General features: G+C 46.3%; 1 protein-coding gene across 1 annotated transcript in view; it reads right to left on the reverse strand.

Annotated features, from left to right (window-relative positions):
* The window catches only part of FOXO6 (forkhead box O6), a 123,223-nt gene that overhangs the window by 10,016 nt on the left and 97,642 nt on the right, over positions 1–15,565 (reverse strand). The gene's annotated exons all lie outside the window — the stretch shown is intronic.

The raw sequence follows: 15,565 nt of genomic DNA on the forward strand, positions 1-15,565 counted from the left end.
TGCCTCTGGCACGTGGCCTTCGGAAAGTTGTCGAGAAGGATTGTGGCTCTCAGGTTAAAAATGGTCCCCTCCACCTGCCTTCAGGGTTTACAACTTGCTGCTCTCCACCCCTCCCCCAATTTAAAAAAACCACCAGCGCACAAGGTTTGAGGCTCAGACTAGATGTTGTGTCTCTTGTGTGATTAGCAACCACATTAGCAGATTTTAAAATTTAATACTAGTCATGTCTGTGTGGGGTGATTATAATCAGGACCACAGCACATAGGGAGGAGAGGTTTAACCCTTTCATTCTCCGCCCCGATTTCAGTGAAGGGCTGCCGCTAGTGTAGCAACCAGCCTTAGGGTAGAGAAGGGAAGCCCCCACTGGTGACAATTGAAGCTTTTCCTCCTGCTGCCCCTGCAAAAAAAGAATGGCTAACTGCTAGGGAGTTAACACTCCCTTCTCTGTGCACTGTAGTCCCAATAGAAATACAGTAGTCCCTCAATGTATTCTTCGGTCACATCCACAGCATACATTGAAAGCAAACTGAAAGCACATGGCTTTCCCCCAAAAACCTGGGAACTGTAGTTCCCCACACACAGAGCTCAGTTCCCAGTACCCTTAATAAACTATAGTTCTCAGGCTTCTTTGGCAGAAATCATATACTTTTTTTAAATGTCCTTTAAATAATAATAGTAATAAAAAGCCCTGAAGCGGTTGCCAACCATACAATAAGCATAAACTTCTGATTTGGCAGCATTCTTGTCACCACACCGATTTCAAGACTCAGACAGTGCAATTGTGAAATCAGGGGATTATAAAGGGGAGTCTCCTTTAAAATTCTTGATTTCTTAAAATGGGGGTCAGGTATTTTCATGACCCCAGACCCAGGTGCATTAAAGTTCAGCATTAAATCATAGGGAAGTAACCACACAAGACTTCAGCAGACCCATTCTGTGTTCCTGCAGTAGGTGAGTAGGGAAAATGTTCTCTCTCAGACCCCAAGAGAAAAGTCCTAATTCTATACACCGTCTAAAGCACTCTTTTCTACTGTAGATTCAGGATGGGCAAAATAATTTCTTCCCACACATCATATTTTATAGAATTCATTGCATTCATTGCAGAGAGAGAGAGAGAGAGAGAGAGAGAGAGAGAGAGAGAGAGAGAGAGAGAGACTATTGATGTAACCAGCTTGAAAAGGGGTGTGTGAAAACATGCTGGGGGGGGGGGAACGTTACATCTATCAAGGGGTCTATGGTACCTTGATAGAGGCAGGACAGCTCTTCTTTGGTACAACAAATTGAAGAGGGCTGTTGCCTCCCAGAAACATCCAACTGGTTGCTGTAGAAAACAGAATGATGGGCTAGATGGACCTTTGGGTCTTCTTCTGCCCTTAGCTGATTATGGCGCCACAAACTATTCCTAATGCAACTGCTTCTAAATACCAAATTATGTGTCTGTAGTCCACCCCCACTCCTGCTGACACTTGGGGTGTTCATACATTACATTCAACAAGTGTGCCTGTGTACACAATTAGTTGAGCTGCACACACAAGTTATTTATGTAAAAAGCATGGTCACTGGATTGTATCCAATTAAGTTCTACTCACAGTAGACCAGCTTAAATGAATGAACCTATGTTAGCCACATTTATTAACTTCAGTGGGTCTTCTTGGAGTAGGAGTAGCACTGGCTACAAGCCAGTGAGCGCAACATTTGAGCTGTGCAAACTAGCAAGTGTGCACCCTTTCACTTGCACATGAGTAAGCACCGCTTGTGCAGTGCCATGTGTGAACAAGCCTAAGGCAAGATTCATGCCATGCATTTAAAGCCCTGTGATAGCACTTTAAAAAGACAGAGCTTCCCCACCCAAAGAATCCTGGGAGCTGTAGTTTGTTAAGGGTACCAAGACACACACACACACACACACACACACACACCGTTCCCTGCCCAGAGCTACGCTATTCAAGGTTGGTTTAACAACCAATCCCTCTTTCCAGGGAATTGTGGGAACTGTAGTTCTGTGAAGAAACCAGGGGTCTCCCAGCAACTCTCAACATCTTTAACAAACTACAGTTCCTAGAATTCTTGGGGGGGGGGGGTGAGGAAGCCACGACTGTTCAAAGTAGTACCATAGTGCTTTAAATGTATGGTATGGCTGCTAGGCTTGCCACCTGTTCTGTAAAATACAGGATTGTCCCGTATTTCAATGTAAATTGCTACATCCTGTATTGATACAGTTTTGGCCTGTATTTCAGGTCCTCTCTCTCTGTCTCTCTCTCTTTCTCTCTCTCTGCCAAGTTAGGGATCCTCTCCAAATGCATGTGTTTGAAAGGGTGTGTGAAAGGTCATGTATTTAAGCTTTGCATAGCCAAGCACAGACAGATGTACAAATTCAGATGGGGGGGGGGAATTGTCCCCCAACTGCCCTGCCCCACCCTGTCCTGAATTTTGCCAGAACAAAGGTGGCAACTCTAGATGTGCCCGAAGCACAAGGAACTTCCCGCTCCAGGTAGGAGTTGGGCATCATTCTTTAACAGTCCCTGAAGACTGGAGATTGTTGGAAACAGCCTGGCTACTCTTTCTCACTTCTGCTTCTCCTGGAGAAACGGCCACTTTTCTGCTTCACTCAAACACGACATCCGTGCCTGCCCAGACGCTTGGGCAAGTTGGCACCCCGAGAGATCCTTGAGTGCCCCATTCAGCGGCTCTGTGACGGAAAGGCCTCTCCAGGTCCCCCATTCCCATGGCAGACAAAGACCCTTGCAGCAGCTGGAGCTGCAGCTATGCCAAGGGCTCTTTGCCATTGGATTCATTCCCCCCCTTTTTTTATTTTTTCAACACCATCCAAAAAAGCAAGCTTAAACACGGCAAATGGAGTTGCGGCGGGAGAGGGGGGCGGGCGGGAGGTAGCTCTCTCTGCTCTTTCAGCTCCCAGAGATGCCTTTGATTCTAATGCCTGGCGGGCAAAGAGAGCCAGCAGGGAATTTGATCCATGGCAAGCGTGGGACGCTGAGAAACTCTCGCCTGTGACCTGTGGATTATTCCTCTGCTTCCATCCAAAGGAATTTTCCCATGGAATTCTCAGTGGGGCTCTGCACAGCTGATTAGCCTGGCAGACAATAGCGAGAGGCAATGCGCTGCTGCCGCGGACTGCGTGCGTGTTGTGGTCCAAAGGGGATGGGTGGCAATTGGATTCAGCCTCTGGTGCAAGCAGCAAGGAGATGGGAGAGACCTCAGTCGTGCTGATATGAGGTAATGCATAGGGCGGTGGATGGTGCCAGCATCAAATATTGGCACCTGCTGAGGCTGGTGACCAGTAGGAGGCCCACTGCCAATTCCTGGAACATCCTAGCCCCACGGCTGGTGCTCCTTGCTCTCTGCCACCAGTTCACTCGCCTTCTTTGAGCATCTGGGCAATGAGATGAGAGGGGGGGAAAGGACCAGGAGGGTTTTTTTCTGAAAATCTTGACCATCGAGCTTATCCTCATGGATTTTGTCTAATTCCTTATCTTGCTCCTTGACCTCAAAGAGAAGCAAACAAACACCTCGGTTCCACTAAAAATAAAAACAATCATTGAATTATTGTATATTTTGGATTGTGTTCAACTTAGGTCACATTCATGCCATACATTTAAAGCACTATGAAGCCACTTTAAGTAGGAGTAGGAGTCATGAGTCCTAACATCTCACACCAACCTCAGTAAACCACAGCTCCCCAAATCTGTCCAGGCAGACCCTTATGGTGAAATAATCCATCTCTATCTCTCAGACTAATCAATCTCAAAGGGTCAATATGAAGATAAAATGAAATAGTCCTTATTTCCTGCCCTGCCCTTGTTTTAGAAAAGGTGGGGCACAAATGTGAGTAGCTACACCCCCAACTTATCAAGTGTCTTTGGTTTGAAGCACACCTCTTGCCTCAGTTTCCTAAATCTGCAAAATGGGAATGCTTCACGTCAAATTAGAGATGGGAAACACTGTGTATACCCTGTACTTTAAACATACATTCCAAATCTGGAGCCTTTATGAATTATGCAAAATAATTTACATGCATCTGCTTAGTTTGCATAATTTATTCCGTTTCCCCCAATTGCAGCGGCAGGCAAGGAACTATGAACAATTTTGGAACCTCGGTCCCTGACTCCTGAAATAACTTCCCGTTCAGCCTCGCCCTGGATTCTGCAATTGCAACAGTTGTTCCTCCTCGCACACTTTCATCTTTACCTCCTTAAGGACTAGAAACATGCATGCTTCCAAACAAAAACTGGGCTTCTCTGCATGCCAAATCATGTGCTCATGTAGTGCAGCTGGAGGATATGCAGAGGGAAATAATCCAGAGGCCAAAATAGGCTGACAACTGGAATTGGAGAAATGAGCATAATTGGTGCCTGATTTAGCTCTCTGTGGAACTCCCAGGCTGACAGATTCCAGCCTCAGTAGAGGCTGGTTTTTTAAGGAGAGGTGAGCTGGCTGCTCCTTTAGTCTGGAGCTGAGGAGGTGATCTGCTGGGGCCAGGGCTGAATCTATCACACAAGCACCTGCATCAGACGTGGGGATGGGAGCACATTTCCAATATTGCCTGATGAGAGGACGGCTGAGGAGTCTGCAGAGAGTTGGTGCCATGCCTCTGTCCAGAGGCATACTAATGAGCAGGCAAGCAAGTTACAGGCCCCATATATCATATTATGTAATGGCTTACTTCTCTGCACTTCATTTATTTGGAGATTGCTCGCAGGCTGGCACCTTGCCAGCAGCCACCAAATCCAAGTCTACAGAAATCAATCTCGCGCTGACTGATTAAGCCGTGTTTAGAACTAATTGCTCCTTCGTGTGTGGGGAGAATAAATTATGGGCTTTCATCTCAGCATCTTTAAAATGCAGTGGCAGGTAGGGTCTGGCTGTTAACCCCTTCCATCCTGCAGCTCAGAAGCAGCAGGCTCACCTGGAAAGAGACAGAGGGAAGGAAAAATACAGAATCCCGGCTATGGAATCGAAGGGTTTCTTTCAAGCACTGATTCCCCCTGCACATCCTCAAATGTCCTCATCTGGGTGCTCTTGCCAGCAACAAAGGAGCATCATGTCCCTTTTGGGGCACCCAGGAAGAGAACTGCACCATACAGAGGAAGTTGTTTTTAATCAGGTCTGAGTATTGGTCCATCTTAGTGCAAAAATGACTGGCTGGGACTGCAGAATCTCAGGCCGGGAGAGGTGTTTTTTGTGTGTGTTTTTTTGCAACCCCTGCTACCTGGTCCTGGCACTGAACCCAGGACCTTTTGCATGGCCTAACACTGGCCTATAGTCTTTTCCTGATGCCATTTGCCACCTTGCTGCATGCATACAGCCTCTGGCTCCAGCCAACCAGGTTTAGATCCCCGGGTTGCAATTCTCTTATTGCAGGGGAAAACCTGTGGTCCTGCCGAAGTCTTTGGACTCCAACTCCCATCAGCCCCTGCCAGCATGGCCAATGGTCACTCAGGGAGGATGGGAGTCCAATAGCAACATTTGCATGTGACGTTTGCTTCACTTTGTAGAATATGCTATCTCGGGTTCAAAAGCTGCTCCGAAACACCATACTTTAACCAGGACCACTTTTGTTATTCCCTAGTGGGAACAATGAAGTTTCCAACCCCACTGCCACTACAAAGAAAGGGCTGGGTGGCTTTATTAGAGGTTGTGCTGTGTTAGATGTGATCCCTGATACTGGAAAAGAAATCACCACCAAAGAATCTGGTGCACCCCATTCCCACTGTCACAGTGCCCTAACTCCCAGGTATGTCATTGGAGGGTGATGCACTAGACAGGTGCTCCACGGTTCCAAACAGAAGCAGCCACTGAGCTGAAAATTAGAATCTCAAAATTGCAGAATTCAGTTTTCACTGTGAAAATTCAGCTTTAAGGGGAAGCCTTTAAAGAAAACAACATCAGCAACAATCCCGGAACCTTAAACACTTTCTCACTAATTGAAGATGATAAAATAAGGTAATAGGTTGTGTGAAATACTCCTTTTACAATTTCCAGAGGGGTAGCTATCTTAGTGTTAAGCCTTTTTCAGCAAACACGAACACTTGCGGCACCTTAAAAGCCAAGTGATTTATCGTGGCATGAGTTTAGAACTTACTTTCTTTAACCCCTAAGTGCAACAGCATAAGAAACAAGGGAATGCAAAAGTGGCAGCGGCGAGAGAGAAATGGACAACAATGCATAGAGGTAGCAAAACCGTTGCCAGCAGATTGCTGCTCAGAGAATTTGTGCTTGCTTTCCCCTTCGACGACCACTCACTACTCCTCTCCAGCATGTTTTCAAGCTCAAAATGCTGTCCTGTCCCATCTTCTTAACTAAGGAACCTGCTGTTAGTATGGTTGCCTGGTCAGGAGCATCCCAGACCCTGAAATTTCAGGGCCCAAACATGAAACCTAGGGGGTCCCTGGAGATGGAGGTTAATTGGGAGAGAGGAGAGGAGGAGGGCAGACCCCTCCCCAAGTGGTTGCAGCCAGCTCTTGCCAGGCTGAAGCTTGCAAGCTGCATGCACTGTTGTTGTTGTTGTTGTTGTTGTTGTTGTTGTTGTTGTTGTTGTTGTTGTTGTTGTTGTTTTTAGACACTTTTGCCCACCTGGAGCTTCAGACCCTCTGTCTGCCGCCTGTTAAGGACCAGGCAAACTCGGAAACTTAAGGTCAGACCTGGAGATTTGGCAACACTAGCAGTGAGAGAGAGATTGAGAAAGAGGTTGGTGACTGTCCCAGCCCAGACAGGTCACACTGAGTGCTTGTTCTCCACCAATGCTTGGAACAGGCACTCCCATAGCTGCACAAAATGCCCCTTTGAAAAAAACAAAACCCACCTAAGAACATTGCTACAGCTACTCTTTCCTTCAGCCAGAAGAGGCTGCCATGTCTCTGTGATTCATGCATGAGGGGACCTGCCAGAGGCAGTTAGTTGCACAAAGAATCACCCTCTTCCCTCCCACTGCACCTCCACTGCCTCTTCGGAAAGGAATGTGAGACGCCGAGAACCCTACACGGAAGCATGATGGCTGTGACAGTGCACCCAGACAGCAGACAGGGGAGCTGTACAGGGACTCAGAACTGCAGCTGGATCTGACAATGAGCCAGCCCTTTTGAGGGGTGCCTAGGGGAAGTTTAGGAGGAGGTGCGGGATGACTTGCCAGACAAGTCGTGCTTGGTGCCCTCATCAATCTGGGCAGTTTTTGCCTTCACCTTCAACACTGAGGAAGTGCTTGGATTAAGCAGAGGAGGGAGCTACGTGCCCTCTCCCTTCACTGAATCTGCAAGCCACACTGCAGAACACAGCCTACCTTTCTGTTTCTGATTAATCCTAAAGTGAACAGATGATTTGGGTTTTTTGCACACTTTAGTACCAATCTGACCCCATTTCCTTTCGTGTTTCATCTGCTGCGCCCATCTCTCTTGCATTCAATCTCAACACTATTGTTTCATAACAATATTGCAGAACTTAATTGCTCCGAGCCATCCTACATGATGTGATGATTGGAAAGGCAAGATGAAAAGGTTTTTTTTGGGGGGGGGTGGACCAGCTACATCCCATTTTCCTGCTGACACCACCAAAAGGCTTCTATATCAAATTTAGCTTCCACTAGGACCAGGGATGGGGAACATGTAACCTTTGTGATGTTGATGAACTACAATTCCCACCAGCCCCAGCCAGCATGAGAGGAGTTGTAGTCCAGAAACATCAGGAAGTTCCTCACCCCTGCACTACATGAACCTGGTGCCCTCTAGATGTTCTCGGATTACCACTTGCATGAGCATCAGCCAGCATGGTTGCTGGTCACGGGAGGAGGGAATACAGTTTGGAACATCTGGAGAAAATGCCGTCTGAAACATCTGGAAGGCACAAAGTTGGGAAACACTGTCTAGATGCCCCCCACCCTCACCAGGGAGAACACACCTTCCAGGAGAACAAGCACCCAGGCTAGGACTGCTTCTGGAGAGCAACCATCGTCCCACCTGCCCCCCAAAATGTTTGGGGCTTTGCTAGAGTTCCAGTCAAACCCTTGGAAAATCTGTGAGTGTCCATGATCTCTATCCCTGTTTCCTCTCCCTTCACCTCCCCTAAGGCAAAACTATTTACCTTAGGGAAAAGCAGTGGAGAGAATCTTTTTTCCCCCACTGGGGACTCAGGCTGTAACTGCAAATCTCAGGAACCCCATTGGGAAAAGACGTCATTTGCCACAGAGGAGAGATCCCAGAGGGCCAGCAGGAACTGGTGTGCAGAGCATCTTTTCCCACCAGGGTGCCTGAGACTTGTAGTCTACTCTTATTCCAAGCAAGAAAAGGTGAAGCCCTTGCTTGGGACATGGGTGAATTAAGGGCTGCCTGCTCCTGCATCACACTGCCTGCATGGAAGCGAGGGCTTTTGACAGCTGCAAACTGTGACGGCTGTGCTCTGACTCCACTCTGAATACCAGTTGCTGAGGATCACGAATGGGCAGAGTTGATCTTGTACTCAGGTCCTGCTTTGAGGCTTTCCATATGCATCTGGTTGGCCACTATAAGCAGGGCCGGATTTTGGTTTGATGAAGCCCTAAGCTACTGAAGGTAATGGGGCCCTTTATATGTCCAGCTGTCCTTTGTCAACAACAAATTGTCACTGTTTTTTGTGTTGAATTTATGCTATATAGTAATTTATGGACCTAGTAGGTATCTAAAGCCATATGCCCATGCTGCCATGCAACCAGTCCATGCAGAATGTAGGCACCCTATGTATAGAAAAGAGCAAACCAGTGATATTTTAGGGAGCAGGCTAGCAGGTGGAGCCCATGACTTACATCATAGGAGCCTACACAACACAAAACACTGTTGCTTTATGTAGGTTTTATTTTATTGGTTTTTTATCTTATATTTTGGAAATGTACACCCATTTTTTCCCTTTAATTTTTTGGGGGGGCCCTAGGGCCCTAAGCTATAGCTTGTTTGGCTTATACGTAAATCCTGCACTGAATAAGACTGGACCAGATGGGCCATTGGCCTGATCCAGCAGAGCACTTCTTAAGTTCTGATGATCTGCCTCCACTCCATTGAGTTCCATTGAGTTCTGATGTTGAAATCTCCCACAGAGGGCCTCCTTGGAGAGAATCTCCTATCAGAGATCAGAAGGTTGGGGGCAGCAATGAAGAGACTTGTTGTTGTTTTTTGTAGGACACCTTCCCTACCCCCCAAAAGCTCACACCTGCTGCCCACTTTTTGGGATCTTTTAGGCACCAAGTTAAATGCTTATCCCCATGTGGCACTTTAAAGGTTCATGTTTTAAGCAACAGTTTGCTAGGAAATTTTTCCACTTGGTCATGTTATTGGTTTGCTGATTTATTTATTTATCTTAAAAAAAGATATATTCAGTGCTTTTATCTGGGGGGATGCAGAGGGATGCACACCCCTAAACATTTTGTGAATCTAAGTTTGGCCTCATTAAGGGCAGCATTTCAATATCAGTAGGAAAATGAGAGTACCCCCTAAACTTTTTTTTTAAGAAAAAAAAGCACTGGGTATACTATATATTTTGTTTTATTACATGCTGTTCAGGAAACTTGTCTTACAGGGTGGCATTTTAAAAATGTAAATAAACAAAAGGTTTGATTGTTGTAATTGTTGTTTGTGTGTTTTTAAAATTGTGCTGTAAACTGCCTTGGGATAACATTTTATGAAGGGAGATACACACATACTATATATATTTATGGGAGAATATACTGCCTCCTTCTCTGTTCCTAGTTGAAGTGCTTTGGGTGGGGTGTGCCTCGGGAAAGAAGAAAGGAGGAAGCATTGGGCCTCAGCATCACAACCAGCATGGTTTATGTGTTGTGGAGGGAGATGGGATTGTTCATTTCCTGGACTGGAGTATGAGGCAGCAAAATTAGGTGCAGTTCAGATGCAGAAAAAGACATATCACAACAGGTCCCCTTTACCCAGGCAGATGAAAGCAGACACATCAGTGAGACTTTTTGCAACAAGGCAAGTGGCAGGGAAATGCAGTACAGAGTAACACTTGCTTTGATGCCATGTCCTCTACTCTCCCTGCAAACAAATGGGGATGAACACTCAAGGAACAGGTTGACTGGAAACTACCTTGATCTCTTCTTCTTTTGCCTAAAAATCCCCAGTTCCTTCCATCTCTCAAATGACCTCACCCATCTTTGTTTCCTGCCTCTGAACACATTCTTGTTTGACTATGGGCTCATCCAGACTTTTGCTTGTTCCGCCGCTTTCCCCCAGGAAAACCTGCTCTTCAGCGCTGAATCAGAGCAAGCGTCATCCAGGTTTTCCGCAGATTGAAGTTTGCTCCGATTCAGCGCTAAAGACCGAGTTTTCCCAGAGAAAGCAGCAGGGCACACAGAAAACCGCTTGGACCCATGCCTTGAAAGCGCAAGACAAGCGTATCCCTATATCCTTTTTAAAGAGCAATGCCCAGCTTAAAATTGCCTTAGTTTCCTTTGCAGCAGGAGCATGCTGCTGACTTATGTTCACTTTGTGATTGACTAGCATCTAGAGATTTTTTTTATCCTGAACATATGCATATTTTTCTGCCAACTTTGCATTTGTCTCTGTTGAATTGCATTTTGCCCCAACCCCACTTTTCCATTATATTGAGGCCACTTTGAACTGTATTCCTGTTGTGGTGCTAGCTACCCTCCCAACTGGATGTCAGCTGCAGATTTGCTAAGAATTCCTTCTACCTTTTCATTTAAGTCATGATAAAAATGCTGCAGAGTACTGGGCCCAGGACAGAAACTCACAGCAACCCATTTAACCCAGTTGCCCAGCCACCCTGAAGACATCATCATCTAGCTTATGTTAAACCAGTCCGTGAAGCAAAATATCATGGAGAACTTTGTCAGATGCTTTGCTGAAATCAAGATAAATTACATCCACAGCATTTTCACAACCCCTAAGCTAGTAACCCAATTTAGAAAAGGGGTGGGGGGAAGAGTGAGAGTGAGAAAGAAAGATAAGATTAGTCTGGCAGGATTTATTCTCCACAAATCTGTGCTGGCTTCTACTAATCACTCCATTATTATCAATTAATATTTTATTGTTTTAGCCTGGTGGTTTTTATTGCCTGTTTTATTGATTGAATATTTTGCATTATTATGTTTCGTACTAGCCATAAGCCACTCTGAATCATTCCATGTGCACACATGTGAGCCAGAAATAAAATAAAATAAAATAAAATAAAATAAAATAAAAATAGCCACCCGTGTATCCCCCTCATGTTAACAGTGTTCACCACAAGAACTTACGGGGGAGGGGGAAGCATAGCTTAATGGGTGGGTATCCCTGTTTCTGTAACATGAGCAATACTTCTCAGCATCGCAGGATACCAACCCACAGTGCCACAGCTGGAGGAAGTTCAAGCGTTCCCAGCAGCCGGCTGCAACAGCGCATGGCAATAGCCAAGGTGGCCAAATCTGTACAGTCTGACATAATGTTAACTGATGTTCCATTTGAGGTGGCCACTTACACATCACAAAAAAGGGACAGGAGATTTGCATCAAATTTGCATGTGCTAAAGCAGTACCCTTTGCCCTTTCCTGATTCAGGACCCACCTTCAACCCAAGAACACATTTGGGGGGCTCTTTCTTTCTTTCTTTCTTTCTTTCTTTCTTTCTTTCTTTCTACCGGTAGTGTTGTTGGGATGCACTTTAGATCAGGCTGTGATCTTGCAGTATCATGACCTAGCATGTGCAACTGTCTATGGGAAAGGAACAGGGCAAGCAGGGAACCCACTCAAATCTGATCCTAGGAAGCGTGAGTCAAGCAGAAAACCACTCACACCTATGCCTTATAGGCACAGGACAAGCAGAAGTCTGGACGAGCCTTAAGTCTCTCCCCAGGTCTTCCCAGGATTGTGCCTGAGCACCCACCCTAAACATATTGTCTCTGTAAAGCAAGTCCTATTGATTTTGATGGAGATGACTTTCAAGTAAGCATGTTCCAGTTTATTATTCTGTCACAATTTGCACGTGGAAAGTGGCTTTCCAGCATGTAGTCCCAGGGGGCTAGGCCAGGAATTGAGGGAGGGGTACGTTTTCTAGGGGAGGATTGTCACTGGGACTGCCTGTGGGGAAGGAAAGCTCTAGGACTATACTTTTTAAATAAAATTGGTCACCTGGGGCACTGTACTGGGATGAAGGTTGTACCCTGGAAAATAAAGAGTTGGACAGCACAGAGGCTGTAGAAACTACTCAGGAAAATGGATCATATGGTGTGTGTATTTTACTGGTACTTGCATAGCCTGCATTCAGACAACCATATATTGGCTTATTAAGCTGAGATATGCACAAACCTTTTGCTCATACATGAAACCTCGTTCTCTCCTCCCTTTGGTCCAAGCAGCAGTTAAACCAGGAAGCTTCTAATTAAACACTTGCTGCTCAGTCCACACCTGTGTGTCATGGTCTCCAAAGTCAGGCTCTCGCACTACCCTGAGGAAGATGTAAGGGGACAGGAATAACAGGCTGTTCCACACAGGGGGAAGGGACTCAGCTCCCCACCCCCTGTGACCTGCTGGCATATGGATGTAGTTCTTCCACCTTCCTCAGACTTGAAGGCCAGGCCACAGATAGCATCCTCATTTCCTCCACAGGGCAGACACCCAGAAAAGGGTATTTTAAGTTAGCACAGCCAACTCCACAGGTAGTTGGGGCCAGCTATAGTATAGGCCTTGCCAGCCTACATAAGGCCTCAGATGGCTCCAGCTCTCTGCCGAAACAACATATTCCATAGCTCAGCAAGTAGAGCCCTGCTCCCCCCTCTCTGGAAGAGGCTCAGTTTATCGCTTCTTCCAAAAGCTCCACCAGAGAATCCAACTAAGTCATGCTCAGAGTAGACCCACTAAAATTAATGGACCTAAATTAGGCATTGGCATTGGCCCAACTCTCTTTAGGACTAGCATTGGATCCAATCCAGAGAAACTATGGTTAATGTCTTTAAAACAAGCCAGGATTTTAAAGCATTGGTTTGAAGTTGGTATAGTGCCCAGGCTTGATCCAAAACGGGTAACTACAATTTCATGGTTCGGATTAATCAAGAAACTATGGTTAATTAGAGGCTTCCTAGTTTAATTGTGACTTATGCAACGTAAGGAATGATGGGAAGGGTCTTAATGTTCAAACAAATGCCCAGTGCATATCTTGGCTTAATAAACCAAAATATTATAAACGGAACCAGCTCATAATGTGGAACGGGTCCTTGATGCTTTGTGGACCATGTTTGTGTGAAAAATATTCTGCATGTGCTTCACCACGTTCATGTGATGCTCTGTACTTTTCTGTCCCTGCCTACTTTCGCCAGTTACAGAAACTCTGGGTTCTGTTTCATTTTATTGCTTTTAGTCATGTGAACACGATTTTTAGCTCCTGCCTTGGGGGCCTGTCTGAGCAGGTGAGGCAAGAGGCCAGCGCCGGGGGAGAGGGGCAAGTAAGGACAGGAGGGCAGACATGGAAAGGTAAAGGTGAGGCCACCTGGAATCTTCCCTGCCCTGAAATCCCCTCACAGCCAGAGTCAGGAGGGAGCCGTCAATCAAAATGCCTCCCCTGGCCTGGCTCAAGCTCCTAAGCCCACATATTTTTGCCTTTTTTAGACAAGCCTTGTATATTAGACATTTCACCCTTTCAAAAGGTTCCGCACACACACAAAAATTCACCCTGCTTACTTTGGCACCGGCAGGCGTGGAGAACAGCTGCCGAAGCTCCTGGGAGAGATGCAGGAAAGGAGAACTGCACACACACACACACCCCACACACCTCCAACACCTCCTGCCCCCAATTCCACGGACGATGCTTCTGTGGGCAAGGGAAGATTCCTGCCCTGCATTCATCAGCGCCAAATGGGATGGAGGCTGCAGTCTTGCTCTGCGAAGGAGCTTCATTAAAACAAGGCGGCAGCAGTAATTAAGGCTCGGCTCAGCAGAGCTGAGGAGCCAGTGCCGGCTCCATGAAGGACTGCGTAGGCACTGGTGGCTGGACCAGAAGAGCAAGTGCAGAGGTGGGAGTGACTAGGACAGCAGGCTTAATTAGTGGAAGGGAAGGAGCTAATTTGCGCTTTGCACTGCATCCCTGGTACCAAGAGACCCGATGTTCCGGCCCTTAAAGGCAGCACTTGGAGATGCACTTACCCCCTGGGGACTTTGCATTCCCAGTGCCATGACACAATTATTTTTTATTTGTGTGGGTTTTGTTGGCGGACTCCTGCTTGGGAGCCATATAGCGATTCTGGGGAGAGAGAGAGAGAGAGAGACTCTCTTTCAGAATAAGCGCCACACTTAGCTCCCACAGCACCCTCTAGCAGTTTGCCGCTTGCTGTTAGCTGCCACGCAGACAAACACAGGGACCAATGACTAGCCTCACTCCCATGATCTTTGCGGGATGCGAAGCAGCCATGCACGGAGCAATGAAAAGGAAATCTCCTGCGGTTTTCAAGTTTGGTGCGGATTACTTCCAATTCCCGAGAAACCGCTCAGAGCTTTTCAATCATGCACCAGGAGGCAATGTGACCTTCTCCTCTGAATAGTTCATTGCTCTGTGATGCTACTTAGCCATAGAAGAGGGCAGCTGTGTGAGAAAGAACATGGGGAAGGGTCGTAGCTCAGTGGTAGAGCATTGGCTTAAAGAAAGTACCAGGTTCATTCCCTGGAGACTCCGGGTAGGGCTGAGTATGTTCCCTGCTTTAAATGCTGGACAGCAGCTGCCAGTCGGCACAGACTCTGTTAGATGGACCAATAGTCTGAAGGCTCATCCATACTGAATTCCACCCACCCTGCCCCCCACTCCGTGCTTTCTCTGTGAAAACCCACTCTTTCCAGCTGAATTGGAGCAAGCAGAAATCTCCATGGAATCCAAATTAGTATTTGTTCTGATTCAGCTTTAAAGAGTGGGTTTTCATGGGGAAATCGCCGGCAAGGGGTGGGGGGAGCATTCAGACACAGTGCTATAAAGTGCAAACCTGTGCCTAGAAAGCATGGGGCAAAAGTTAATGTGGAAGAGCCCTGTCTCGGTAGAAAGCAGCTTCCTCTCTTCCCATGCAGAGAGGAAAATGGAGCAGGAGGGAAACTGGATAAAGTCAAACTGGGACACACACTTAAATGGCAAGCTTGCAGCAGACATGGTCCAGCACCTCTATGCTGGAGCATAGGTGATATTATATATGATGTGCGTGGTTTTTTAAAGCAGCAAAATAATTGAATTTTGACTTTTTAAAATGTTGGGCCTTTGCAGGCTGGGCTTTTGACATTTGAAATTGAAGAGATGCTTTAAAATAACACTTTCATAAATTTAAGGGTCTTGCTAAATTAAGCGCTTTACTTTTTGTTGCTGCTGCTGTCGTTTTAAACAATCATAACACAGCAGCATGTACAACTGAGATTGGCAAAAAAAAAACCAATGCATGGGAGGATATAAATTCAAGTTTTTACAGTGTTGGCATTCAGAATTAGCTTGAGTTTTAAATAAAATTCATTTCGGCTCTGTTTTGGAACTTCACGTAGCCTTGGATCGGTGTTCTGCATGTTTGCAAAGAAGCCCTCCATGCCTGAAAAGGACCCTGCAGCATAACT

This window comes from Podarcis gaigeae, assembly GCF_964106915.1.
Source record: "Podarcis gaigeae genome assembly, chromosome: 8".
Taxonomy (NCBI): domain Eukaryota; kingdom Metazoa; phylum Chordata; class Lepidosauria; order Squamata; family Lacertidae; genus Podarcis; species Podarcis gaigeae.